Source organism: Orcinus orca, chromosome 9 (genome assembly GCF_937001465.1).
Source record: "Orcinus orca chromosome 9, mOrcOrc1.1, whole genome shotgun sequence".
NCBI lineage: Eukaryota > Metazoa > Chordata > Mammalia > Artiodactyla > Delphinidae > Orcinus > Orcinus orca.
Window position 1 is genome coordinate 54914919 of NC_064567.1, and position 27726 is coordinate 54942644.

At 41.1% G+C, this 27726-nt stretch overlaps 1 protein-coding gene across 19 annotated transcripts in view; it reads right to left on the reverse strand.

Annotated features, from left to right (window-relative positions):
- The window catches only part of MTERF1 (mitochondrial transcription termination factor 1), a 547773-nt gene that overhangs the window by 164736 nt on the left and 355311 nt on the right, over positions 1-27726 (reverse strand). For all 19 annotated transcript variants that reach the window (XR_007479182.1, XR_007479181.1, XR_007479178.1 and 16 more), the window contains one exon: positions 11747-11826. The gene's annotated coding sequence lies outside the window, so the exon portion shown is untranslated. The remainder of the gene's footprint in view (positions 1-11746; positions 11827-27726) is intronic.

Here is a 27726-nt window from a genome sequence, read left to right on the forward strand (position 1 = left end):
TGCCATGTGACACTGTTAATCCTAGCTTTCCTGTGCCATCCCTCCTTCCTGACTTTCCCCCTACCTCTCTGGCAGTGCCTTTGCATATGTTATTCACTCTGCCCTTAATGTCCCTCTTTACTTCAAGCATCAGGCTGACTCCTACTCATCTTTAGAGTTTCAGTTTCAGGATCAGGTCTCCTCAAAGCCTTCCATCCCACCCTCAGCACCCCAGCCCTTCGACCCTCCTCTCCTCCCCAGTGTGCCTCAGCACCCTCTGTTCCAGCAGTCAGCACACTGGATTTTCATAGCTGATTCTTCATCCCATCTCGACTGTGAGAACAAGGCAGAGCCCAGACCTTGTTCATCCTGTAGTCCCAGTGCCTAGCACAATGCCTGGTGAAGCGGGGAGGGAAGGAAATGTACCAAAGGCAAAAGACCTTATACTACACTTTTGAGTTTTATTTGTTGTGCGAATGTTGGAGGTCATTTGTTGGCATTTGTTCTTATAGCTGAAGACCCAGTTTGTGCAAATGTGTCCAAATGGGGCAGGTAGGAAACTTTTTAACTACTTACCTGGCTTTGCTGCCACGGAACACAGCCAGGCCCAGAGAGTGATCCAGCCTGAGAGGCCAATGAGAAGACACTGGGGGAATCAGGTTGACTGAATGTTACAGGCTAGCACTTTCATTTCCTGCTCTAGGTAGCTCCAGCCCTGGATAATTCTGAACATGTTTCTCCCAGAATCAAAGATTACAGGATAGTTCATGTAAGGTACACTTGAATATGCCCAGCTTAGCTTTACACAAACCATCCTAAATCAAAACGTTTACCACGTGAACCCAAAGCAAACAGAATATACTATCTTATTTCTCCTTCATTAGTCAAGGAATGGAGTCGGTGATGTGTTAGGTGCTTTAATCTCCCTAGGCCATAATTCTATGACTAACTTTAAAACAAAATGAGAAACAAAACTCCCACTAGCCTGGCTTTATTCAGTCCTGGTTTGTTCCTCCGGCTGTATTTATGAGCATCTCCAGTGACAAAGAACATGATGGTCCCACATCGTGAGGGGCACCATACCCGGGAACACTGTAATTATTCTAACTAGTTAGATTAAACTTGGGTCTTACATTAGCGGAAAACATGGTTCTCCTTATACTTTGAACAATGAGCTCCTAAGGTAGGGGCTGTGGTTAACAAGAAGCTGGGCTATGAGTGTTGTTATCCTCAGTCATCACGCCAAGTCTCGCTCTTGCTCAGGCCTCAGAGAGGGTGCAAGCACTGGCCTGCCTCCCAGGGCACATGCGGGTGGAGGAAAGCAGGGTGGGCACACGCCCTGAGTGTCCGCCCTCAGCGGGAGGACTGGGCATGGGCTCCTCGAGTGCAAAGGCAAGAAGGTGTGAATGCTCACATTTCTTCCACAAACAGGGCTGCTTGGGTTCCAGGAGTCAGAGGGCTTCATCTCTGTCCCACAAGGCATGACACTGGCAGCAGCCAAGCAGCTCTCTTTTGGAAGGAAGCAAGACCGTTCAGCGAGGAGGAGAAAAGACTTAAGGATGGCTTCTGAGATGGAAGAAACCCGTGAGAGTCATCTTCAAGAGCAATCCGGCTTATTCTCCAAGGTCATGGGAGGCAGAACTCCAGGGTGGACTTGTGTCCACGCAACATAGTAGAGTCCTTTCTGTCAGAGCTGTTCAAAGAAGGAAAGAGCTGCCTGTCTCTGGAAGGCTTCAACCAGAGGCTGGGAGCCCACCTCACGGAGAAGTTGGGGAGGGATTTTGGAAACCCAGTGAGTGACTGGGCGAGAAGACCATGGAGATTCCTTTCTTCCTCAAAAATCTAAGAAAACACAACTTAAAAGAATCTGAGAGCATGTTGGAGAGGAAAAAGAACTGGTTCTCTTTTTCTTAAAATGGGTTTTGTGGGGTCTTCATGAATGTGCTAGGGATGATCATTAACCAAAGAAACTCCCCTAAACAAAAACCATACACATTGCTGGAATAAGCTGGCAGGAGTCTGGAGATACCATCCCAGAATCGCAGAACAGTTGACACACACTGGACAGCATGTAGAACTATTTTCTTTAATCATTCTGAATTGCCTGCTATACACAGAGCACAGGTGTAGGTATTGGGAGAGTTACAGGATGTTTATGGCCCAAGGAAATTATAATATACTTGGAGAAAGACATTTTTACTAACCAAAAACTCAAGATCAACACTGAGAAAATTCTGAAAATATTCAAATATGAAAGAGGGAGCAATTGAGGGAATTCCAGCTATAACTCAGAAGGTTGACATTCCTCAGATCTATGCCACACCCGTGTTTAAAGTGTTCCATGGGGGTGGACCTATAATGTGACCACCCGCATCTCCTCATCATCCCTTGACCCTGTCAGGGTGGGAGGTGGGGTGGAAGAGGCACTCTGCTCTCAGTGGAGGCTTTTCCTTTCACTCAACATATTTTAGTTGGTGAAAGCAGCTCATGCAAACCCTCAGCTTCCCTTCCCTGATCATTTTTTCTTTTTCTTTTTTTTGGCCATGACATGTGGCTTGTGGGATCTTAGTTCTCCGACCAGGGATTGAACCTGGGCCCTGGACAGTGAAAGCACAGAGTCCTAAGCACTGGACTGCCAAGGAATTCCCTCTTTTTCTTCTTCTTAGTGCTGTTGTGCTTTATGATACTTTGCCTCCATTTCCCCCATAGACTGGCACAGAGTACAATCATGAGACAGGCAGGGAAGGTGAACAAGGGGAGACAGAAGAACAGAAAACATTTTCTGCCTCCCCTCTTTAGGCTGTGCTACTAATTCTTACTGTCCAGGTGATGTGAAGCCTCACAATGCCATGTGAAGCCAGAGAAGTGCCCACATGATGCTAGCATCCCAAGCTACCTCCAGGCCCAGTGGGCTTCTGCTTGATTGTGTTAAATACACAAGTGCACGCGCGCATACACACGCACATTTTGCATTCAGGTTTAAGAGAAAGAATGACTCCATTCTCATTTGAACCAAATACCAGAGGACATATTTCTGACTTGAAAATTACTGCTTAATTCTGTAGACTTTTAGTTTAGAAAAATACCAAGCCTATAGGGCTTATATGCCAGAGAAGGGCATGAGAAGGAAGGAAGCTTTAAGACAGGAGGAACTCTGGACAAACAATTTCAATGAAGCTTTGTATTTTCAAAGCAGTTTTAAATCATGAAGTAGCCCACCCAGCTATCCCGAGAGAGTAGGTCAGCACAATATTTTCACAGGTGAGGAAACTGAGATACAGTGTTTGGTGGTTCACCCAACATGTACAACTCGGGTAGGAACACAAACTTCTGGATTTCCATCCAGACACACTCAAGTAGGCTGCCTTCTTCCCAGAAAGAAAATACAGGCAGTTAGCAGCTTTTATTTTATATTTTAATATGCTAACTAGGCTAAAACACGGTTGCTGTAGACCAAGAAGTCTTAAGGTGAAAGAACACCAAAGAGGAGAGTTTGAAGCCTGTGAATATTTCCCAACCTAGTCAACAGTTCAAATGCTCTGTTCTGGGCATACTGTGGCCAAAGCGGCTGCTAGAGAATCAGGAGGCCTGGATTCTGGGAGTAAGCAGCATGGCTTTGCAAGAGTCATTTAAAATCTCCAAGCCTTGCTTTCTCATCCTCAAAATGAAGACACTATTTTTTATAGTTTTCCATTTGAAAAATGCAGAAAGACATAAAATAGTTAAATCACTCATAATTTAACTGTGCTTTCTGAAGTAGATACAAACAGGAGTGGTAGTGTTCCTTCTCTACCCCTCTAATACCATCCCAGAACCGGAAGCACATTTTTCTAGGCTCATACCAATACAGAATAAATATTTAATTAAATATATGTAAGGGTCACACTTTATAATTTTTAATAAAAAATGGAATCATGCTGTACATGTTGTTCTATAACGTTTTCCTTTACTCAACAATATGGCATCATTCCACTTCATACTGATCCTGTTTTTTTTTAATTTTTTAATTTAATTTTATTTTTTTATACAGCAGGTCCTTATTAGTCATCAATTTTATACACATTAGTGTATACATGTCAATCACAATCTCCCAATTCATCACACCCACACCCACACCCCCCGCCGCTTTCCCCCCTTGGTGTCCATACGTTTGTCCTCTACATCTGTGTCTCAATTTCTGCCCTGTAAACCAGTTCATCTGTATCATTTTTCTAGGTTCCACATATATGCGTTAATATACAATATTTGTTTTTCTCTTTCCAACTTACTTCACTCTGTATGACAGTCTCTAGATCCATCCACTTCTCTACAAATGACCCAATTTCGTTCCTTTTTATGGCTGAGTAATATTCCATTGTATATATGAACCACAACTTCTTTATCCATTCGTCTGTCAATGGGCATTTAGGTTGCTTCCATGACCTGGCTATTCTAAATTGTGCTGCAATGAACATTGGGGTGCATGCATCTTTTTGAATTATGGTTTTCTCTGGGTATATGCCCAGTCGTGGGATTGCTGGATCATATGGTAATTCTATTTTTAGTTTTTTAAGGAACCTCCATACTGTTCTGTATAGTGGCTGTATCAATTTACATTCCCACCAACAGTGCAAGAGGGTTCCCTTTTCTCCACAGCCTCTCCAGCATTTGTTGTTTGTAGATTTTCTGATGATGCCCATTCTAACTGGTGTGAGGTGATACTCATTGTAGTTTTGATTTGCATTTCTCTAATAATTAGTGATGTTGAGCAGCTTTTCATGTGCTTCTTGGCCCTCTGTATGTCTTCTTTGGAGAATTGTCTATTTAGATCTTCTGCCCATTTTTCGACTGGGTTGTTTGTTTCCTTAATATCAAGTTGCATGAGCTGTTTATATATTTTGGAGATTAATCCTTTGTACGTTGATTCATTTGCAAATATTTTATCCCATTCTGAGGGTTGTCTTTTCATCTTGTTTATGGTTTCCTTTGCTGTGCAAAAGCTTTGAAGTTTCATTAGGTCCCATTTGTTTATTTTTGTTTTTACTTCCATTACTCTAAGAGGTGGATCAAAAAAGATCTTGGTGTGATTTATGTCAAAGAGTGTTCTTCCTATGTTTTCCTCTAAGAGTTTTATAGTGTCTGGTATTACATTTAGGTCTCTAATCCATCTTGAGTTTATTTTTGTGTATGGTGTTAGGGAGTGTTCTAATTTCATTCTTTTACACGTAGCTGTCCAGTTTTCCCAGCACCACTTATTGAAGAGACTGGCTTCTCTCCATTGTATATCCTTGCCTCCTTTGTCATAGATTAGTTGACCATAGGTGCATGGGTTTATCTCTGCGCTTTCTATCTTGTTCCATCGATCTATGTTTCTGTTTTTGTGCCAGTACCATATTGTCTTGATTACTGTAGCTTTGTAGTATAATCAGAAGTCAGGGAGCCTGATTCCTCCTGCTCCATTTTTTTCCCTCAAGACTGCTATGGCTATTCGAGGTCTATTGTGTCTCCATACAAATTTTAAGATTTTTGTTCTAGTTCTGTAAAAAATGCCATTGGTAATTTGATAGGGATTGCATTGAATGTGTAGATTGCTTTGGGTAGTATACTCATTTTCACAATGTTCATTCTTCCAATCCAAGAACATGGTATACCTCTCCATCTGTTGGTATCACCTTTAATTTCTTTCATCAGTGTCTTATAGTTTTCTGAGTACAGGTGTTTTACCTCCTTAGGTAGGTTTACTCCTAGGTATTTTATTCTTTTTGTTGCAATGGTGAATGCAATTGTTTCCTTAATTTCTCTTTCTGATCTTTCATTGCTAGTGTATAGGAATGCAAGAGATTTCTGTGCATTAATTTTGTATCCTGCAACTTTACCAAATTCATTGATTAGCTCTAGTAGTTTTCTGGTGGCATCTTTAGGATTCTCTATGTATAGTATCATGTCATCTGCAAACACTGACAGTTTTACTTCTTTTTTTCCAATTTGTATTCCTTTTATTTCTTTTTCTTCTCTGAGTGCCATGGCTAGGACTTCCAAAACTATGTTGAATAATAGTGGTGAGAGGGGACACCCTTGTCTTGTTCCTGATCTTAGAGGAAATGCTTTCAGTTTTGCACCACTGAGAATGATGTTGCTGTGGGTTTGTCATATATGGCCTTTATTATGTTGAGGTAGGTTCCCTCTATGCCCACTTTCTGGAGAGTTTTTATCATAAAAGGGTGTGAATTTTGTGAAAAGCTTTTTCTGCATCTATTGAGATGATCATATGGTTTTTATTTTTCAATTTGTTAATATGTTGTATCAGATTGATTGATTTGCATATATTGAAGAATCCTTGCATCCCTGGGATAAATCCCACTTGATCTTGATGTATGATCCTTTTAATGTGTTGTTGGATTCTGTTTGCTAGTATTTTGTTGAGGATTTTTGAGTCTATATTCATCAGTGATATTGGTCTGTAATTTTCTTTTTTTGTAGTATCTTTGTCTGGTGTTGGTATCAGGGTGATGGTGGCCTCATAGAATGAGTTTGGGAGTGTTCCTTCCTCTGCAACTTTTTGGAAGAGTTTGAGAAGGACGGGTGTTAGCTCTTCTCTAAACATTTGATAGAATTCACCTGTGAAGCCATCTGGTCCTGGACTTTTCTTTGTTGGAAGATTTTTAATCACAGTTTCAATTTCATTACTTGTGATTGGTCTGTTCATATTTTCTATTTCTTCCTGGTTCAGTCTTGAAAGGTTATACCTTTCTAAGAACTTGTCCATTTCTTCCAGGTTGTCCATTTTATTGGCATAGCGTTGCTTGTAGTAGTCTCTTAGAATGCTTTGTATTTCTGCAGTGTCTGTTGTAACTTCTCTTCTTTCATTTCTAATTTTATTGATTTGAGTCCTCTTCCTCTTTTTCTTGATGAGTCTGGCTAATGGTTTATCAATTTTGTTTATCTTCTCAAAGAACCAGCTTTTAGTTTTATTGAACTTCGCTATTGTTTTCTTTCTGCTCTGATCTTTATGATTTCTTTCCTTCTGACAACTTTGGGTTTTCTTTGTTCTTCTTTCTCTATTTCTTTTAGGTGTAACGTTAGATTGTGAATTTGTGATTTTTCTTGTTTCTTGAGGTAGGCTTGTATAGCTTTAAACTTCCCTCTTAGAACTGCTTTTTTTGCATCCCATAGGTTTTGGATCGTCCTGTTTTCATTGTCATTCGTCTCTAGGTATTTCTTTTTTTTTTTTTTTTGCGGTACGCGGGCCTCTCACTGCTGTGGCCTCTCGCATTGCGAAGCACAGGCTCCGGACGCGCAGGCTCAGTGACCATGGCCCACGGGCCCAGCCGCTCTGTGGCACATGGGATCCTCCCAGACCGGGGCACGAACCCGTGTCCCCTGCATCAGCAGGCGGACTCTCAATCACTGCGTCACCAGGGAAGCCCCTATCTCTAGGTATTTCTTGATTTTCTCTTTGATTTCTTCAGTGATCTCTTGGTTATTTAGTAGTGTATTGTTTAGCCTCCATGTGTTTGTGTTTTTTATGTTTTTTTTTCCCTGTAATTCATTTCTAATCTCAAAGCATTGTGGTCAGAAAAGATGCTTGATATGATTTCAATTTTCTTAAATATACTGTGGCTTGATTTGTGACCCAAGATGTGATCTATCCTGGAGAATGTTCCGTGCGCACTTGAGAAAAAAGTGTAATTTGCCGTTTTTGGATGGACTGTCCTGTAAATATCAAATAAATCTACCTGGTCTATTGTGTCATTTAAAGCTTCTGTCTTCTTATTTATTTTCATTTTGGATGATCTGTCCATTGGTGTAAGTGAGGTGTTACAGTCCCCCACTATTTTTGTGTTACTGTCAATTTCCTCTTTTATAGCTATTAGCAGTTGCCTTATTTATTAAGGTGCTCCTATGTTGGGTGCATATATATTTATAATTGTTATATCTTCATCTTGGATTGATCCCTTGATCATTATGTAGTGTCCTTCCTTGTCTCTTGTAACATTTTTTATTTTAAAGTCTATTTTATCTGATATGAGTATAGCTACTCCAGCTTTCTTTCGATTTCCATTTGCATGGAATATCTTTTTCCAACCCCTCACTTTCAGTCTGTATGTGTCCCTAGATCTGAAGTGGGTGTCTTGTAGACAGCATATAGATGGGTCTTGTTTTTGTATCCATTCATCAAGCCTGTGTCTTTTGATTGGAGCATTTAATCCATTCACGTTTAAGGTAATTATCGATATGTATGTTCCTATGACCATTTTCTTAATTGTTTTGGGTTTGTTTTTGTAGGTCCTTTTCTTCTCTTGTGTTTCCCACTTAGAGAAGTTCCTTTAGCATTTGTTGTAGAGCTGGTTTGGTGGTGCTGAATTCTCTTAGCTTTTGCTTGTCTGTAAGGCTTTTGATTTCTCCATCGAATGTGAATGAGATCCTTGCTGGGTAGAGTAATCTTGGTTGTAGGTTCTTCCCTTTCATCACTTTAAGTATATCATGCCACTGCCTTCTGGTTTGTAGAGTTTCTGCTGAGAAATCAGCTGTTAACCTTATGGGAGTTCCCTTGTATATTATTTGTCATTTTTCCCTTGCTGCTTTCAGTAATTTTTCTTTGTCTTTAATTTTTGTCAGTTTGATTACTATGTGTCTCAGCATGTTTCTCCTTGGGTTTATCCTGTATGGAACTCTCTGCAATTCCTGGACTTGGCTGGCTATTTCCTTTCCCATGTTAGGGAAGTTTTCGACTATAACCTCTTCAAATATTTTCTCGGGTCCTTTCTCTCTCTGTCTTCTCCTTCTGGGACCCCTATAATGCGAATGTTGTTGCATTTAATGTTGTCCCAGAGGTCTCTTAGGCTGTCTTCATTTCTTTTCATTCTTTTTTCTTTATTCTGTTCCGCAGCAGTGAATTCCAACATTCTGTCTTCCAGGTCACCTATCCATTCTTCTGCCGCAGTTATTCTGCTATTGATTCCTTCTAGTGTAGTTTTCATTTCAGTTATTGTATTGTTCATCTCTGCTTGTTTGTTCTTTAATTCTTCTAGGTCTTTGTTAAACATTTCTTGCATCTTCTCAATCTTTGCCTCCATTCTTTTTCCGAGGTCCTGGATCATCTTCACTATCATTATTCCAAATTGTTTTTCTGGAAGGTTGCCTATCAACATTTCATTTAGTTGTTTTTCTGGGGTTTTATCTTGTTCCTTCATCTGGCACATAGTCCTCTACCTTTTCATCTTGTCTATGTTTCTGTGAATGTGGTTTTTGTTCCACAGGCTGCAGGACTGTAGTTCTTCTTGCTTCTGCTCTCTGCCCTCTGGTGGATGAGGCCATCTAAGAGGCTTGATGGGAGGGACTGGTGGTGGGTAGTGCAGACTGTTGCTCTGGTGGGCAGAGCTCAGTAAAACTTTAATCCGCTTGACTGCTGATGCGTGGGGCTGGGTTCCCTCTCTGTTGGTTGTTTGGCCTGAGGCAACCCAACGCTGAAGCCTACCTGGGCTCTTTTGTGGGTTAATAGCGGACTCTGGGAGGGCTCACTCCAAGGAGTAATTCCCAGAACTTCTGCTGCCAGTGTCCTTGTCCCCACGGTGAGCCACAGCCACCACCCACCTCTGCAGGAATCCCTCCAACACTAGCAGGTAGGTCTGGTTCAGTCTCCCCTCGGGTCACTGCTCCTTCCCCTGGGTCCCGATGCGCACACTACTTTGTGTGTGCCCTCCAAGAGTGGAGTCACTGTTTCCTCCAGTCCTGTCCAAATCCTGCAATCAAATCCCACTAGCCTTCGAAGTCTGATTCTCTAGGAATTCCTCCTCCCATTGCCAGACCCCCAGGTTGGGAACCTGATGTGGGGCTCAGAACCTTCACTCCAGTGGGTGGACTTCTGTGGTATAAATGTTCTCCAGTCTGAGTCACCCACTCAGCAGTTATGGGATTTGATTTTACTGTGAGTGCGCCCCTCCTACCGTCTCATTGTGGCTTCTCCTTTGTCTTTGGATGTGGGGTATCTTTTTTGGTGAGTTCCAGTGTCTTCCTGTCGATGACTGTCCAGCAGCTAGTTGTGATTCTGGCGTTCTCGCAACAGGGATTGAGAGCACGTCCTTCTACTCTGCCGTCTTGGTTCCTAATGGTCCTGTTTTGTTTTTTTTTTAATATTTATTTATTTAGGCTGTGCCAGGTCTTAGTTGCAGCATACAGGATCTTTGTTGCGGCATGCGGGATCTTTAGTTATGGCTTGCAAACTTCTTAGTTGTGGCATGGATGCGGGATCTAGTTCCCCAACCAAGGATCGAACGCCGGGCCCCCTGCATAGGGAGCTCGGAGTCTTACGCACTGGACCACCAGGGAAGTCCCCATGATACTGTTTTAATGGTTGCAAAATACTACATTGCCTGGATGTTACATAATTTGTTTAGCGATTCCTTTTTCTATGGTCTTTTGTAAAGTCCAAGGAAGATAATACATGATAAAGTGCTTTGTCAACCGTAAGACTCGGTCTAAATATAGTGGATTATTTTCATTATTTATCAAATATAAATGACCTAACTATATTGGTTTTAGCTTCTAAGCTCTCAATGTATTTAACACTTGGTAGATATACAGAGAGAGAAGTAATACAATTCCTGTAATGCAGTCAACATCATCATTTGAAAATTGATTTATTGCATGGGTTTAGAAAGAACTGTTGATAACTGAATGTACAAGGCAACATCTAATGGGTACTCTCAAAGGGGAAAATTCATTTTTATCCAATGAGTAACCTCTACTTATTCAGCTGATAACTTATATTCTAAAGTAAATTATTTAAATCTCATATGTTACTCTTGCAAGTAAATCAGAATTGAATGTTAGAAACTATAAAGTGACGTATGTGAAAGAAAGATGTATTGATGTGCTCTGATACACAGAATAAATATGAGCTTTTGTTTCTTGTTTTGCATATGTGTCTGTGTTATGTTTGTTTTACTTTATTTTAAATTGTCCCTGAAATAGCAGTGGAGTAATAGCAGGTCTTTCTGGCAAGGGACAGAGCTGAAATTTTTACTAAGAAAGTGGAAGCTGAATTTTCTACCTCTGATATGCTATCTACAAATTTAAAATAAAATGGAACAGTAAAGTTTTTATAAGAGGGAAGTAAGAGGAATATATGGGTCTTGGCCTTAATTTTCCAAGTTCTTCATATGCTCTAATTAATTGGACCATTCTCCACTTCATTTTGTCTGTGCAACACAAGAGATGGTACAGCAGAATTTGCTTTACTCCCACGTCTTAGGGTAAGTGGTGACATTTAATGGGATCTTCTCCTAAAGACAGGGTTGGGATATACGGTTTACAATCCTCCCCAAACCAATGCAATCCTTTTTCTTGTCCAAGGGCTGGAAGACAGAGGTCAAGGGTAAGGGTAGTTGGCCTCTGCTACTACCCACCACTCTGGTAAAAGTACAAAACCATAGGCTGCCTGTTAGATCTCTGAGGCCACATCCCCAAGTACTTGGAAGGGGTGTTGCTAACACTGCAGCAGAACCTAGACCCTGCCAGGGGGCCTGTGGATGTGGGACAGCCATATGCCAATGGTGACTGAATTCTCAACCTTTATCTTCATAGTAGATATTGTTCACAAGCACAGCCCACGGTCACAGATACACACAGGCTATAGGAAGTGGCACCTTCACTTTGTCACCCAGGCAAGAAAACACATCAGAATGCAAGTGAGGGAACGTGAGGGAATTATTAACCTAAGGATAATCTTTAATCCTTTCTGATGCGCAAAACTTTGACACTTTGTTCACAAGTGATTGTGACCTACCAGCGTAGTCCAGTACGCCGTCTCAGGAACACTGGAGAAGGTTCTTATTCAGGTCTCTTTCACATCTGAATTCTCTGACTCTATGAAAGATACAAAGATCCATGTCACAACCAGGCAGCAATTCCTCATAGGATTTTGATCAACCAGAGTGATTTTGTATAGAAACACCCAGAAAGCTGACAGAGGACCAGTCTTTCTCTCTCACATATAAGACAACATTTCCTAACATCTGGCCTGGAGAAAATTTCCCTCTGCTCCCTCACTCACTCCACAAACTCCAGAAGACTTACTTCTGCCTAAAGCTGCATTTGTATGAGATGGTTACAGATAATAGGTGGAAACTCAGTTCTACATCATGTAAAAATGTATCCAGGGAAAGGTCCACAGAGGACAGGACCCAAGGAAGCCAAGGAGACCAAATATCAAATATTTGACTATCAAATTTCCCCATCCTGATCTCTCCCTCCCCCGACCCTTTTTTTTTAGTTCTAAGTCACTGGTTATTCCAGATAGCCTCTTCTCTGTATTTAAATTCATCCAGAGATGGTACTAGAAGTGTGCCTCTGAAGGTTTTCAGTGCTGCTCTCACCCTGGGGGAGGGAAGAGTGGGGCCCTTTGCACAGAACTCCCCCCCTACCCCCCACCTCAAATCTGTCTTTTCACTGTTGGTGAACATTTACATGTCTCCTGCTGGCCGCTGATCTCACGTGCACTCAAGTGGTCATACGCAGAAGGGACATGTCACTAAATGCTGCTGCCTGCTGAGCTCTTGATTTGCACGGATAGGGGCACTGCGTAATGGCCTGCTGAGCTAATCTTCACAGGAAAGAAGGTTACCCTCGCCTTAGTTACTCTCCCTCTGGAAAGGAGCTCTGTATTCAGCCTTGCGTTTATGAAACATGAAAACACATGTTGTAAAAATGTTCTGCATATAAATGAAATAATGCAAAGCAATTATTATGCTTGTTAAGAAGGCAACAATACGATTATGACATGAAAAGTGTTAACAGCGAATAAAATATGTTTTAACTTGTTGAAAATCATTTGTCTCTTTCTTAAAAGCACTGTGTGCAACTAAAACAAGGAAAGATGCCACACTGAAGGAGCATGTAAAAGGCAGAAACCTAAACACAATGGAGACAAAAGCCAAAAACCCAAAAGTCAAGTTCAATGTGTTATCTATGCAGACGGGCTGTCAATATTTTTCAAATTAGCTGGTTAATTGCCAGATCTCCAGTTTACTTCAGGCTGTGAAGATGGAGTTTGTGTGTCAAAATTAGATGCTTCATAAATGGCTCTTCTGACGTTATCTTCAACTTCATCTCCTTTCCTAAGTAGGGCTATTAAAGTAGCTTTTACAGTGGCAGCAATTTTTCTATCTAAAGGAAAATAGCTTAATGGGTCCAATTCTCTGTAGAAGTCCCAGGGCAAAGATGCTGGGAGTGAGTCCTACAAGTAGTCCCTACAGGAGCCTCTGGTGGGGTAGCGCGGGTCAGTGGGGGAGTAGATTGAGCTCCTCTGCTCCCACCTTCAGGGTGCTCCATAAGGGTAATGGAGATTATGAATAATCAATCTTATTCATAAGAGCTCTCAACCTGTCATGCCAACTCATGCTCTTCCTCTTCTCATATCTCCCCTCTCTTCAACCTCCAACCCATCTCCCTGCCACACACCTCCGCCTCTCAGCCCCTGTCTTTCCACCCCACTCCCAGAGAAACATCAAAGGTATCACACAGGAAGCCTTCCTCTTCTCCCTCCATGCTTACAAACCACTGCCCATCCACAGGCATCCCCTCTTCCTTCCCCTGTCTAGGGTAAACCCCTCCACCTGGGCTTTGGATCCCATCCCTTAATGATTCTCAGGGGCTTCAGACCACTCTCGAGTATAGCCTACCTTCTCTCCTTTATATTCAACTGGTCTCTTTAGCAGGAGAGTTTCCACTGACATTAAACATGGAAAATGTCATCTGACCAGAGTGGGCTTGCCAGATTAAATCCAGGGTAAACAACAAATAATGTTTTAGCATAAGTATGTCCCCAATATTGCATTGGATATACTTAATACTGAGAAGTACTTGTTGTTTACCTGAAATTCAAAGTTGACTGGGCATCCTTCATCTTTTTTTGTGAAATCTGGCAACCGTCCACCAGAGAGGTCTTTCTTGACCATTCATTGTATAAAATAGTATTTCCCCCACTTCAGATAGTTTCTATCACCTTCCTTCACTTTTTTTGTCCTCATACACTATCACCACTAGAATTATTATGTATTTATATGTTTATTTATTGTCTCTGTCCCTTCACCTTCTCACTAGAATGCAGATTCCATTGGAACAGGGGTTTTTAAATTCTTTGCTGCGTCTCTTTTGCCTAACATAGGGCTTAGCACAAGATAAGTGTCTGATAAATATGTGTTGAATAAATGTATGCTTGAGTCTCTCTCTTCTTTTAAAATAATTATCACACAACCCCATAATCCCCCTAGATCTACTCCCCCATCTCTCTCATCCACTTCAGAAACTGATTTTGTAACAGGTCTTAACACTCATTGTCCCTGTGACTTCAGCCCAGTTCCTCTTCTTCCTACTCCAGCCTGGCTCCACTCTTATTATTCCACCAAAGCAGCTCGAAGGTCACGGATTAATTCCATGTTGTTAAATCACATGGACATTCTTTACCCCCATCTAATCTCTCAACAAGAGTTGATGTTATTGACCACTCCTGCTTCACGAAGTAAGTCCCTTATTTCACTGGCACCACACCCTCCTGGTTTTCCTTCTACCTCCATAATCACTTCCATTGCCAATGTATCCTTCCCTACCTGGCCATTAAAGTTTGACTTTAGTCCTAGGCCCTCTTCTCTTTTCACTCTATGTTCTCTCCTCCAGGTAACCTCTGTGTGGCTTCAATGGCCGTTCATTAGCTGATGACTCCAAAATTTGTACATCCAGCCCAAAGCTCCCCTCTTAGTTCCAGACCTATATGCCTATTTGATATCTCCACCGGATATCTCAAAGTTGTATCAAACTCAATTATATAAGACTGTATTCAATGCATCCTCTGCTTATCTAAGCCCTGGTCCTCTTCTTTTGTACCACATCTTGGTGAATGACACCTCCACGCATCTAATGGCATAAGCCAGACAACAACAGTCATCCTTGACTCCTGTAAATCTCACCTCCCAAATAGCTCCTGAATCCATTCATTTCTCTTTATCTCCATGGTCACCTAATACAAAGGACAATTAACTCTTGCTAGACCACTGCAATGGCTTCTTAACCAAAAGAGCTATATTCAAGGACTCCAACCTCTTCCTAACTTGTTTTCCACATTTACAGCCACAGGGATTCTTCAACCTGTGAAAAATTCTTCCTTGGTTTTTTAGAAGGCTCCAACTTCTCTTTCCAGTTTTATCACATGCCACTCTCGTCTCCATTCTCTCAACAGCAGCAACACTGGCCAGGAATCAGTTTCTTAAATGCAACTATACATTCAAGAGGGCTGGATGAGAAAGTGATTACAAAATAACTCGCTTAAAAGAGTGAAGTAGTAAGAAATAATGTTTCATATGAAAATCTGCCACCTGCCAAAAACATCATCTAAAATTTAGGGCTGAAAGGTCCTTCACACATTATCAGGTCTAATTCTTTCTCTCCAAATAAGGACATGAGGAAATAAGGGTCCAGAAAGGAGCATGGAATGACTAAAGCCATAAAGCTATTTAAGGGTAGAGCTAGGAGATTAATGCCTGAATCTAAAGTCACACCTCTTGCCCCAAGTGAAGAGTGAATAACTGATGAGAAATAAAGTGACCTGAGAATTACCATAGCTCTAAAGACATGGAGGAGCGATCAGAATGAGGCTGAGGCAGATGAAAGAAGTTAAACCAATCCGCCAATCAACCAGCAAACATTCCCACAAGAGAACTAGTGAGCCTTCAGGCATAAGAATCAGGAACTTTGTCAATGAGCTTTTCAACCAGATTGAAAAGGCCTCCTATATTCAATACCTTCCAGAAAAATAGTCAATGGATGTGGACTGGATCAGGGTTGGGGGCGTGGTGTACCAACTGCTCAGTATATAAGTAAACAAGTGGGTCCTGACCAAACTTATCAAGTGAGAGCCCACCTTCTACTGAGTCAGCCACATAAGCCACCTATTACCACCTGAGATTTTCACAAAGAACCCTTTTCAGCTTCTATGAGTCCTTGAAGAAACTAAAAATCATCAACTTGGAGGGGGAAGATGGCGGAAGAGTAAGACGCGGAGATCATCTTCCTCCCCACAGATACATCAGAAATACATTTACACGTGGAACAACTCCTACAGAACACCTACTGAATGCTGGCAGAAGACCTCAGACCTCCCAAAAGGGAAGAAACTCCCCACGTACCTGGGTAAGGCAAAATAAAAAAGAAAAAACAGAGACAAACAGGACGGGACCTGCACCAGTGGGAGGGAGCCGTGAAGGAGGAAAAGGTTTCCACACGCTAGAAGCCCCTACGCGGGCGGAGATTGCGGGTGATGGAGGGGGGAAGCTTCGGAGCAGCGGAGGAGAGCGCAGCAACAGGGATGCGGAGGGCAAAGCGGAGAGATTCCCGCACGGAGGTTTGGGGCCGACCAGCACTCACCAGCCTGAGAGGCTTGTCTGCTCACCCTGCGGGGTGGGCGGGGCTCGGAGCTGTGGCTCGGGCTTCGGTCGGAGGGGGATTAAGAGCGCTACTTAAAGGAGCTCCAGAGACGGGTGTGAGCCGCGGCTAACAGCACAGACCCCAGAGACGGGCACGAGACGCTAAGGCTGCTGCTGCCGCCACCAAGGAACCTGTGTGCGAGCACACGTCACTCTCCACACCCCGCTTCCGGGGAGCCTGTGCAGCCCGCCACTGCCAGGGTCCCGGGATCCAGGGACAATTTCTCCGGGAGAACGCACGGTGCGCCTCAGGCTGGTGCAACGTCACACTGGCCTCTGCCGCCGCAGGCTCGCCCCGCACTCCGTACCCCTCCCTCTCCCCGGCCTCAGTGAGCCGGAGCCCCCGAATCAGCGGCTCCTTTAACCCCGTCCTGTCTGAGCGAAGAACAGACGCCCTCCGGCGACCTACACGCAGAGGCGGGGCCAAATCCAAAGCTGAAACCCGGGACCTGTGCGAACAAAGAAAAGAAAGGGAAATCTCTCCCAGCAGCCTCAGGTGCAGCAGATTAAATCAACACAATCAACTTGATGTACCCTGCATCTGTGGAATACCTGAATAGACAACTAATCATCCCATATTGAGGAGGTGGACTCCGAGAGCAAGATGTATTATCTTTTCCCCTTTTCCTCTTTTTGTGAGTGTGTATGTCTATGCTTCTGTGTGAGATTTTGTCTGTATAGCTTTGCTTTCACCATTTGTCCTAGGGTTCTATCCGTCTGGTTTTTTTGTTTTGTTTTGTTTTTTTACTTAAAAAAAATTCTTTTTCTTAATAATTATTTTTTTATTTTAATAACTTTATTTTCTTTTACCTTACTTTATATGATTTTCTTTTATCCTCTTTCTTTCTTTCTTTCTACTTTTTCTCCCTTTTATTCTAAGCCGTGTGGATGAAAGGCTCTTGGTGCTGCAGCCAGGAGTCAGTACTGTGCCTCTGAGGTGGGAGAGCCAACTTCAGGACACTGGTCCACAAGAGACCTCCCAGCTCCACGTAATATCAAATGGCGAAAATCTCCCAGAGATCTTCATCTCAACAACAATACCCAGCTTCACTCAACGACCAGCAAGCTGCAGTGCTTGACACCCTATGCCAAACAACTGGCAAGACATGAACACAACCCCACCCATTAGCAGAGAGCCTGCCTAAAATCATAATAAGTCCACAGAAACCCCAAAACACACCACCAGACGTGGACCTGCCCACCAGAAAGACAAGATCCAGCCTCATCCACCAGAACACAGGCACTAGTCCCCTCCACCAGGAAGCCTACACAACCCACTGAACCAAACTTACACACTGGGGACACACACCAAAAACAACGGGAACTACAAACCTGCAGCCTGTGAAAAGGAGACCCCAAACACAGTAAGATAAGCAAAATGAGAAGACAGAAAAACACACAGCAGATGAAGGAGCAAGATAAAAACCCACCAGACCTAACAAATGAAGAGGAAATAGGCAGTCTACCTGAAAAAGAATTCAGAATAATGATAGTAAAGATGATCCAAAATCTTGGAAATAGAATAGAGAACATGCAAGAAACATTTAACAAGGGCCTAGAAGAACTAAAGATGAAAAAAGCAACGATGAACAACACAATAAATGAAAATAAAAATAGTCTAGAAGGGATCAACAACAGAATAACTGAGGCAGAAGAACGGATAAGTGACCTGGAAGATAAAATAGTGGAAAAAACTACTGCAGAGCAGAATAAAGAAAAAAGAATGAAAAGAACTGAGGACAGCCTCAGAGACCTCTGGGACAACATTAAATACACCAACATTCGAATTATAGGGCTTCCAGAAGAAGAAGAGAAAAAGAAAGGGACTGTGAAAATATTTGAAGAGATTATAGTTGAAAATTTCCCTAATATGGGAAAGGAAATAGTTAATCAAGTCCAGGAAGCACAGAGAGTCCCATACAGGATAAATCCAAGGAGAAACACTCCAAGACACATATTAATCAAACTGTCAAAAATTAAATACAAAGAAAACATATTAAAAGCAGCAAGGGAAAAACAACAAATAACACACAAGGGAATCCCAATAAGGTTAACAGCTGATCTTTCAGCAGAAACTCTGCAGGCCAGAAGGGACTGGCAGGACATATTTAAAGTGATGAAGGAGAAAAACCTACAACCAAGATTACTCTACCCAGCAAGGATCTGATTCAGATTTGATGGAGAAATTAAAACCTTTACACACAAGCAAAAGCTGAGACAGTTCAGCACCACCAAACCAGCTTTACAACAAATGCTAAAGGATCTTCTCTAGGCAAGAAACACAAGAGAAGGAAAAGACCTATAATAACAACCCCAAAAGAATTAAGAAAATGGGAATAGGAACATACATATCGATAATTACCTTAAATGTAAATGGATTAAATGCTCCCACCAAAAGACACAGACTGGCTGAATGGACACGAAAACAAGACCCATATATATGCTGTCTACAAGAGACCCACTTCAGACCTAGAGACACATACAGACTGAAAGTAAGGGGATGGAAAAAGATGTTCCATGCAAATGGAAACCAAAAGAAAGCTGGAGTAGCAATTCTCATATCAGACAAAATAGACTTTAAAATAAAGGCTATTAGAAGAGACAAAGAAGGACACTACATAATGATCAAGGGATCGATCCAAGAAGAAGATATAACAATTGTAAATATTTATGCACCCAACATAGGAGCACCTCAATACATAAGGCAAATACTAACAGCAATAAAAGGGGAAATCAACAGTAACACATTCATAGTAAGGGCCTTTAACACCCCACTTTCACCAATGGACAGATCATCCAAAATGAAAATAAATAAGGAAACACAAGCTTTAAATGATACATTAAACAAGATGGACATCATTGATATTTATAGGACATTCCATCCAAAAACAACAGAATACACATTCTTCTCAAGTGCTCATGGAACATTCTCCAGGATAGATCGTATCTTGGGTCACAAATCAAGCCTTGGTAAATTTAAAAAAATTGAAATTGTATCAAGTATCTTTTCCAACCACAACGCTATGAAACTAGATATCAATTACAGGAAAAGATCTGTAAAAAATACAAAGACACGGAGGCTAAACAATCCACTGCTTAATAACGAAGTGATCACTGAAGAAATCAAAGAGGAAATCAAAAAATACCTAGAAACAAATGACAATGGAGACACGATGATCCAAAATCTATGGGATGCAGCAAAAGCAGTTCTAAGAGAGAAGTTTATAGCAATACAATCCTACCTTAAGAAACAGGAAACATATCAAATAAACAACCCAACCTTGCACCTAAAGCAATTAGAAAAAGAAAAACAAAAAAAACCCAAAGTTAGCAGAAGGAAAGAAATCATAAATATCAGGTCAGAAATAAATGAAAAAGAAATGAAGGAAATGATAGCAAACATCAATAAAACTAAAAGCTGGTTCTTTGAGAAGATAAACAATTGATAAACCATTAGCCAGACTCATCATGAAAAAAAGGGAGAAGACTCAGATCAATAGAATTAGAAATGAAAAAGGAGAAGTAACAACTGACACTGCAGAAATACAAAAGATCATGAGAGATTACTACAAGCTACTCTATGCCAATAAAATGGACAACCTGGAAGAAATGGACAAATTCTTAGAAATGCACAACCTGCCAAGACTGAATCAGGAAGAAATAGAAAATATGAACAGACCAATCACAAGCACTGAAATTGAAACTGTGATTAAAAATCTTCCAACAAACAAAAGCCCAGGACCAGATGGTTTCACAGGCGAATTCTATAAAACACTTAGAGAAGAGCTAACACCTATCCTTCTCAAACTCTTCCAAAATATAGCAGAGGGAGGAACACTCCCATACTCATTCTACGAGGCCACCATCACCCTGATACCAAAACCAGACAAGGATGTCACAAAGAAAGAAAACTACAGGCCAATATCACTGATGAACATAGACACAAAAATCCTCAACAAAATACTAGCAAACAGAATTCAACAGCACATTAAAAGGATCATACACCATGATCAAGTGGGGTTTATTCCAGGAATGCAAGGATTCTTCAATATACGCATATCAATCAATGTGATACAGCATATTAACAAATTGAAGGAGAAAAACCATATGGTCATCTCAATAGATGCAGAGAAAGCTTTTGACAAAATTCAACACCCATTTATGATAAAAACCCTCCAGAAACTAGGCATAGAGGGAACTTTCCTCAACATAATAAAGGCCATATATGACAAACCCACAGCCAACATCATCCTCAATGGTGAAAAAGTGAAAGAATTTCCACTAAGATCAGGAACAAGACAAGGTTGCCCACCCTCACCACTCTTATTCAACATAGTTTTGGAAGTTTTAGCCACAGCAATCAGAGAAGAAAAGGAAATAAAAGGAATCCAAATTGGAAAAGAAGAAGTAAAGCTGTCACTGTTTCCAGATGACATGATACTATACACAGAGAATCCTAAAGATGCTACCAGAAAACTACTAGAGCTAATCAATGAATCTGGTAAAGTAGCAGGATGCAAAATTAATGCACAGAAATCTCTGGCATTCCTATACACTAATGATGAAAAATCTGAAAGTGAAATCAAGAAAACACTCCCATTTACCATTGCAACGAAAAGAATAAAATATCTAGGAATAAACCTACCTAAGGAGACAAAAGACCTGTATGCAGAAAATTATAAGACACTGATGAAAGAAATTAAAGATGATACAAATAGATGGAGAGATACACCATGTTCTTGGATTGGAAGAATCAACATTGTGAAAATGACTCTACTACGCAAAGCAATCTACAGATTCAATGCAATCCCTATCAAACTACCACTGGCATTTTTCACAGAACTAGAACAAAAAATTTCACAATTTGTATGGAAACACAAAAGACCCTGAATAGCCAAAGCAATCTTGAAAACGAAAAACGGAGCTGGAGAAATCAGGCTTCCTGACTTCAGGAAGCTACAGTAATCAAGACAGTATGGTACTGGCACAAAAACAGAAAGATAGATCAATGGAACAGGACAGAAAGCCCAGAGATAAACCCAGGCATATATGGTCACCTTATCTTTGATAAAGGAGGCACGAATGTACAGTGGAGAAAGGACAGCCTCTTCAATAAGCGGTGCTGGGAAAACTGGACAGCTACATGTAGAAGCATGACATTAGATCACTCCTTAACCCCATACATAAAAATAAGCTCAAAATGGATTAAAGAGCTAAATGTAAGGCCAGAAACTATCAAACTCTTTGGGCAAAACATAGGCAGAACACTCTATGACATAAATCACAGCAAGATCCTTTCTGACCTACCTCCTAGAGAAATGGAAATAAAAACAAAAATAAACAAATGGGACCTAATGAAACTTCAAAGCTTTTGCACAGCAAAGGAAACCATGAACAAGACCAAAAGACAACCCTCAGAATGGGAGAAAATATTTGCAAATGAAGCAACTAACAAAGGATTAATCTCCAAAATTTACTAGCAGCTCATGCAGCTCAATAACAAAAAAACAAACAACCCAATCCAAAAATGGGCAGAAGACCTAAATAGACATTTCTCCAAAGAAGATATACAGATTGCCAACAAACACATGAAAGAATGCTCAACAGCATTAATCATTAGAGAAATGCAAATCAAAACTACAATGAGATATCATCTCACACCAGTCAGAATGGCCATCATCAAAAAATCTAGAAACAATAAATGCTGGTGAGGGTTTGGAGAAAAGGGAACACTCTTGCACTGCTGGTGGGAATGTGAATTGGTACAGCCACTATGGAGAACAGTATGGAGGTTTCTTAAAAAACTACAAATAGAACTACCACATGACCCAGCAATCCCACTACTGGGCATATACCCTGAGAAAACCATAATTCAAAAAGATTCATGTACCAAAATGTTCATTGCAGTTCTATGTACAATAGCCAGGGGATGGAAACAACCTAGGTGTCCATCATCGGATGAATGGATAAAGAAGATGTTGTACATATGTACAATTGAATATTACTCAGCCATAAAAAGAAACGAAATTGAGCTATTTGTAATGAGGTGAATAGACCTAGAGTCTGTCATACAGAGTGAAGTACATCAGAAAGAGAGAGACAAATACCGTATGCTAACACATATATATGGAATTTAAGGAAAAAAAAATGTCATGAAGAACCTAGGGGTCAGACAGGAATAAAGACACAGGCCTACTAGAGAATGTACTTGAGGATATGGGGAGGAGGAAGGGTAAGCTGTGACAAAGTGAGACAGTGGCATAGACATATATACACTACCAAACGTAAAATAGATAGCTAGTGGGAAGCAGCCGCATAGCACAGGGAGATCAGCTCGGTGCTTTGTGACCACCTAGAGGGGTGGGATAGGCAGGGTGGGAAGGAGGGAGACGCAAGAGGGAAGAGATATGGGAACATATGTATATGTATAACTGATTCACTTTGTTATAAAGCAGAAACTAACACACCATTGTAAAGCAATTATACTCCAATAAAGATGTAAAAAAAAAATCATCAACTTGATGCCCACTGAAAGTTACAAAGTTAGGGCCACAGATTCAAGGTACCACTACTTCCTGACAATTAGGCAAAGATATCAACAGAGAGATCCTGGTCCATTGCCTTTCAAAGGAAAGCCCAGGCTACCGAGCACAATTCATACTTTGAAACTAAACTTACCATTCAATGGCCAAGGGAAGCTTTCTGGAGGACACTTCTATTGAGATCAAGAGAGGCTGAGTAAATACCCCGTGTGTGCTTATCACTACAGGCGCTGAAGTGTAAATGAGTGTGAAAGTTGCCTTTTGGTGTCAAAAGACCTGACAAGATTCTTTTCCAAATGGGATTGAAATTATTAGTAAATTTGTTGAGCTAAGAGACACTGTTTATCAGCTGTATTTTTAATTGGTCTCCAGGGAACTCCTATGTTAGGGTTATAAGCATCAAAGGTGATAAACAACTTAATTATCCTCCCAGAACCATTAGGAAAAAGTATCACTGTTGGTGAGTTTCCTTTAATGCCTTCTTTTGAAATGCCATCCTGCTACTATTGTCAGACTATCTGTAGTTTTATTTCCCAGAGCTTTGATGCTCCCTTCATAAATAGAAAAGGCAATTAGAAGTAGATTAATGAAGTTAACAACATTTACACTGGTCAGATATATCTTAAGTTACCATTGGGCGTAGCTTCTCCTTGGAGAAGCAGCAAGTTAAAGGGAATCAGAAAACCTTGAGAGAATTTTGAGGGATGAGGCAGAAAGCCCATGAGGAGCTGGAAAAGCCTGGGCATGGTATCCATTCTTTATTATGGTGGTTTCCAAGAAAAGAGAGCTGCCAACTGGGAGGCTGTTATAGGGAGGGGAGGGAAGAGTTTCGTATTTTGTTTATTTCCATTCAGTGTCTTTAAATTTTATTCATGAAGAAAAATGGAAACATGAAGCCAGAGTGTGGTAGTTGTTAGTAAGCCAGACTCTCTGTTCAACGTATATTTCTTCCCTCAGATTCCATCATTGGAGCATGAAGGTTTTTTCATTTTCTAGACTCTACTCAAATACTATGTCCCTGGGAGGACTTCTAATTTTTTTAAATTACTGCTATAACAGAGAACAATAACCTTTCTGTAGAGAACAAAGAACAAGTAGGAAGTGGGATTTGAATAGAGGCCAAAGACGGACTTTCCCAAATTCAGTTTTGCTCAGGACTAACACTGAGTTGCATTTTGGTTTTGCCTCCTTTTCTTATTTCTTTGTTACGTGGAAAATTTTTCTGAATCTCACCTTCACTCTTTGAACTGGGGTTATGTGGTTAGACTTATCTGTCTTTTTACCTGGCAGAAAATGAATGAGAAACACTCTGTTTTGAGTGTCTCAAGAAGTGATGCCATACAGAATCAGGCTAATATACTATAATCACTTTTACACACTTCATGTTTTTAAAGATGTTAACTGGGGTGAAAAACAGAGTTGGAAAGGGAAGCTATTCCTGTCTCATTTTACAAACAAAGAAACTGAGGCCCATCTGGAAACAGCTATCAGCCCAGGGCTCCTGGAGAACTACCCCATAGCCTTCCCACTTGATTCTGCTAAGGGAAATCTTGCACCATGGTTGGGACTGGAATCATATTAAATAACTGTCTCCATGTGATATCCTTGATGTTGAATACAATTAAAGAGAAAAACAGTGCCACCATCCTTTCAGCCCTGCCCCAAACTGGCAATCTACCAAGTAGGCCAAACATTAATGTCTCAAAGTCATTTTGAAGCACAGAATGTTATATCACAATAAAAATGTCACTTGGACATTAAAAATAAGTGCTTTGAAAAAAGAAGTATTTTCAAATACCTGTCTTAATTGCTTTGGATTTAATCTGAGAGTGGAGCAACTGAGTAGTCTCTTCATCTGACTTCATTCAAAAGAAGTGGGATCTTCTTTTAGCACTAATGGGTCTATTAACCTGGGATCTAGACTGTGAACTTATAGATGGGCTTGTCTTTCTTCACATTTATCTCTACCATCATCAATTTCCCCTCTCCTCTTCCCTTGTCCAACTGGTCAGCTTTAAATTTTTTCTGAATGTTGATGGGAATTGTTTGTTGGAGAACAAAAGGTCCAGCTATATCCACTTATATAATACAAGCTTTAGAGACAGAAAGAAGAGAGAGAGAGAGGCTATTCCAATCTTACGAGTCCATACTTGGCATGTGGTATGTTTTGGCTCCAGAAAGGTATTTTAAAAATCCCGGTTATCTCAGACAAAATTGCCTTAGTCTGTCATGGGTCAAGTAGGAATTTCCATGCTGTCTGCAGACTCCAACACCTCTGCTCTGTTTCCTCCATATTACCACCACAGCCATATTTCTGAGATCTTTCTAGAGGATGCAGATAAGAGAGATCCTTCCTCCGGAGTTCAGTTTCACACTGGAGAAAGAAAGACATCTTCCTGCTCCGGGTTCTATTATTGTCGACAGGGAAAGGGCAAAGATGGTAAGTTTTATAGCATTTAATAGGCAAGCAGTCCATGGCCCACCATATTTGACTCTGGCAATTTCTGTCAGCTCATGTTGATGTTGGTCAGCGACAAAGTCACAGGACTATAGGAGCCTGACGCCCACCACACTTTTGGTTTGAGTAGAAACAATGGTTTCTACTCAAACAATGGAAAGCATGATGGTTTTTAGAGACTAAAACACGTTTAAGAATTCTGCATTTCCAAGACATGTCCCAAGTTTTCCTCAAGATCTTTTCATACCCTAACTACAACAAAGAGATGTAACACAAAGTCCCCAGTATCTGTGGCTGCCTGTGACTGTGACATGGCAGATGTACTTGAGGGAGCCTTTGTGCCCTTAAAATATTTGCCCTGATTTATTTATAAAATTGTTTTATAAAACAATTCTATCTACTATTACTAACACTACTAGAATTAATAGAAAGACAGTTATCATCCCAGCGCTATTCTTCCCCACCAGGCTCGGGTTAGGGCTTCAAATTGAACCTCAATACTTGTTGAAGTCAAAGCTGCAATCCAGGTGACTTAGGTCTAAGGAGATTTTTCATCTTTATATCTTATTTCTCTAGTATCCGCTTAGCATTTTTCGTCCCTGACTGGCCAACGGCACCCTCACTGTAGCACCTGATCAGTGTCTTACCTCTCTAAACAGTTCCTCTCAAGAATGTCACCCCACCTTCTTTATTAAAACTCTGCATCTTGCCAGATCATCTATCTTAGCAAAACTTTAGCATCCTGTGTTCCTTTTCCTCAAGATCTTGTAGATAACCATTAAGAGATTTAATATACCAGCACATAATAAGGTTACATGGGTAATATAGTATAGCCCTTAAGAGTAGTTGCTTTATAGTCAAACCGTGATATATAAAACATTTCATTGTAAATAATAATGGCTGAATCAAAGAAAAGCTATTCATCAACAGCAGCAGCAGCAGCAACTATTAATGGTATGATAATCACCCTCCCCAGATATTATAATTTCTCTTCAGACTTTCAATGACTTTATCCATTAAGGTAACAAATGTGAAAATTTCTGCCTTCTAGCTGGCCAACTGGGGCATGGTCTTTCTGAGGTGTTTTCAATCCTGCCGATTCTTCTCCTGCCCTGCACTGCAGGCTTCCAGCCCTGAACAGTCATAGCTGCAGGCAGGGCTGGGGCAGCGCACAGCAGAGAAAGAAACGGCCAGGTGGGGTGGGCTCAAGTGTAGCCACTCCAAGTCCCCTCACTTCCTCTCCTCTCAGGAGCCATATGGCCAGTGCAGCCCTGAATTCCTCAAGTTCCAAAGCCGAGGTTCATGAAGTATCTTTAAGCTCAGGGTAAGACGAGCAGATGAGAAGACAAGGATACTCCTTCCTCTAATTTAAGCCCAGCAGTCTTAATATTCCACATGACACGGTTTAAGGTAAATGAAGAAGCCTTTTTAATGTGTGTAGAAGAAATGCGCAAATACACACCCTTCCCTTAATCCTCAAGAGTGGCACAGGAATTGGTATCTCCTGAACCACTTATAAGTGAAACTAGCAGAGTGGTGATAACATTCCAGAGAGAGCCATTGAGCCTTGCTGGTTCAGACTGATTGTAGGGCCTTTCCCATTTCTAGTGACTTGTAGTCTGTCTGCAAGGAGGCTAACAGTGAGCCATGTGCCGAGCACTAATGCTTTCCTGACTTTGGCTACCATGTTTTGCTGGCTCTAAAATAGAACATATTTCTCAAGTGAGTTAATGCCCACTTATTACTTTGTTGTAATGTTTAATTATCATAAATGACACTTAATTGTTTAATTACTAGACCAAAGAATAGATAAGGACTTGCAGCAAGCAAAATATAAGACCAAGCTTCACTCTCTATAGAAAGCCACATACATTGCATATGCATAGGTACTGTACATGTATGTACATATCTAGAAGTATTTTATATGAGCATTTATATACAAATCTATACTTGCATATGTTTTAGACATACCAGATTGTCACGAGTCTGATTATCATACATGTGGACCACAGGAGAGATGCAGCCCTAAGGAAGAAATGGTTGGCTCAAGAGGTGAATTCTCTTTGCACAGGCTGCTTGAGTAACAGTGTTACTGAGGACTATTACTATAGACACTGCTGAGCAGTGCTGACCCTGTCCTCTTGTTGCTCTCCTCTTTGAGAAAATAATTCACACTGCAGTGAAAGCCTAGCGATTGGATTGTACATGACACCAATTCAAGATAAAGAGAGGGTAGGCCAACCGAATATGGTCTCTTAGCTGGAGTCTTACCCAAAAGAAGGACTGATCC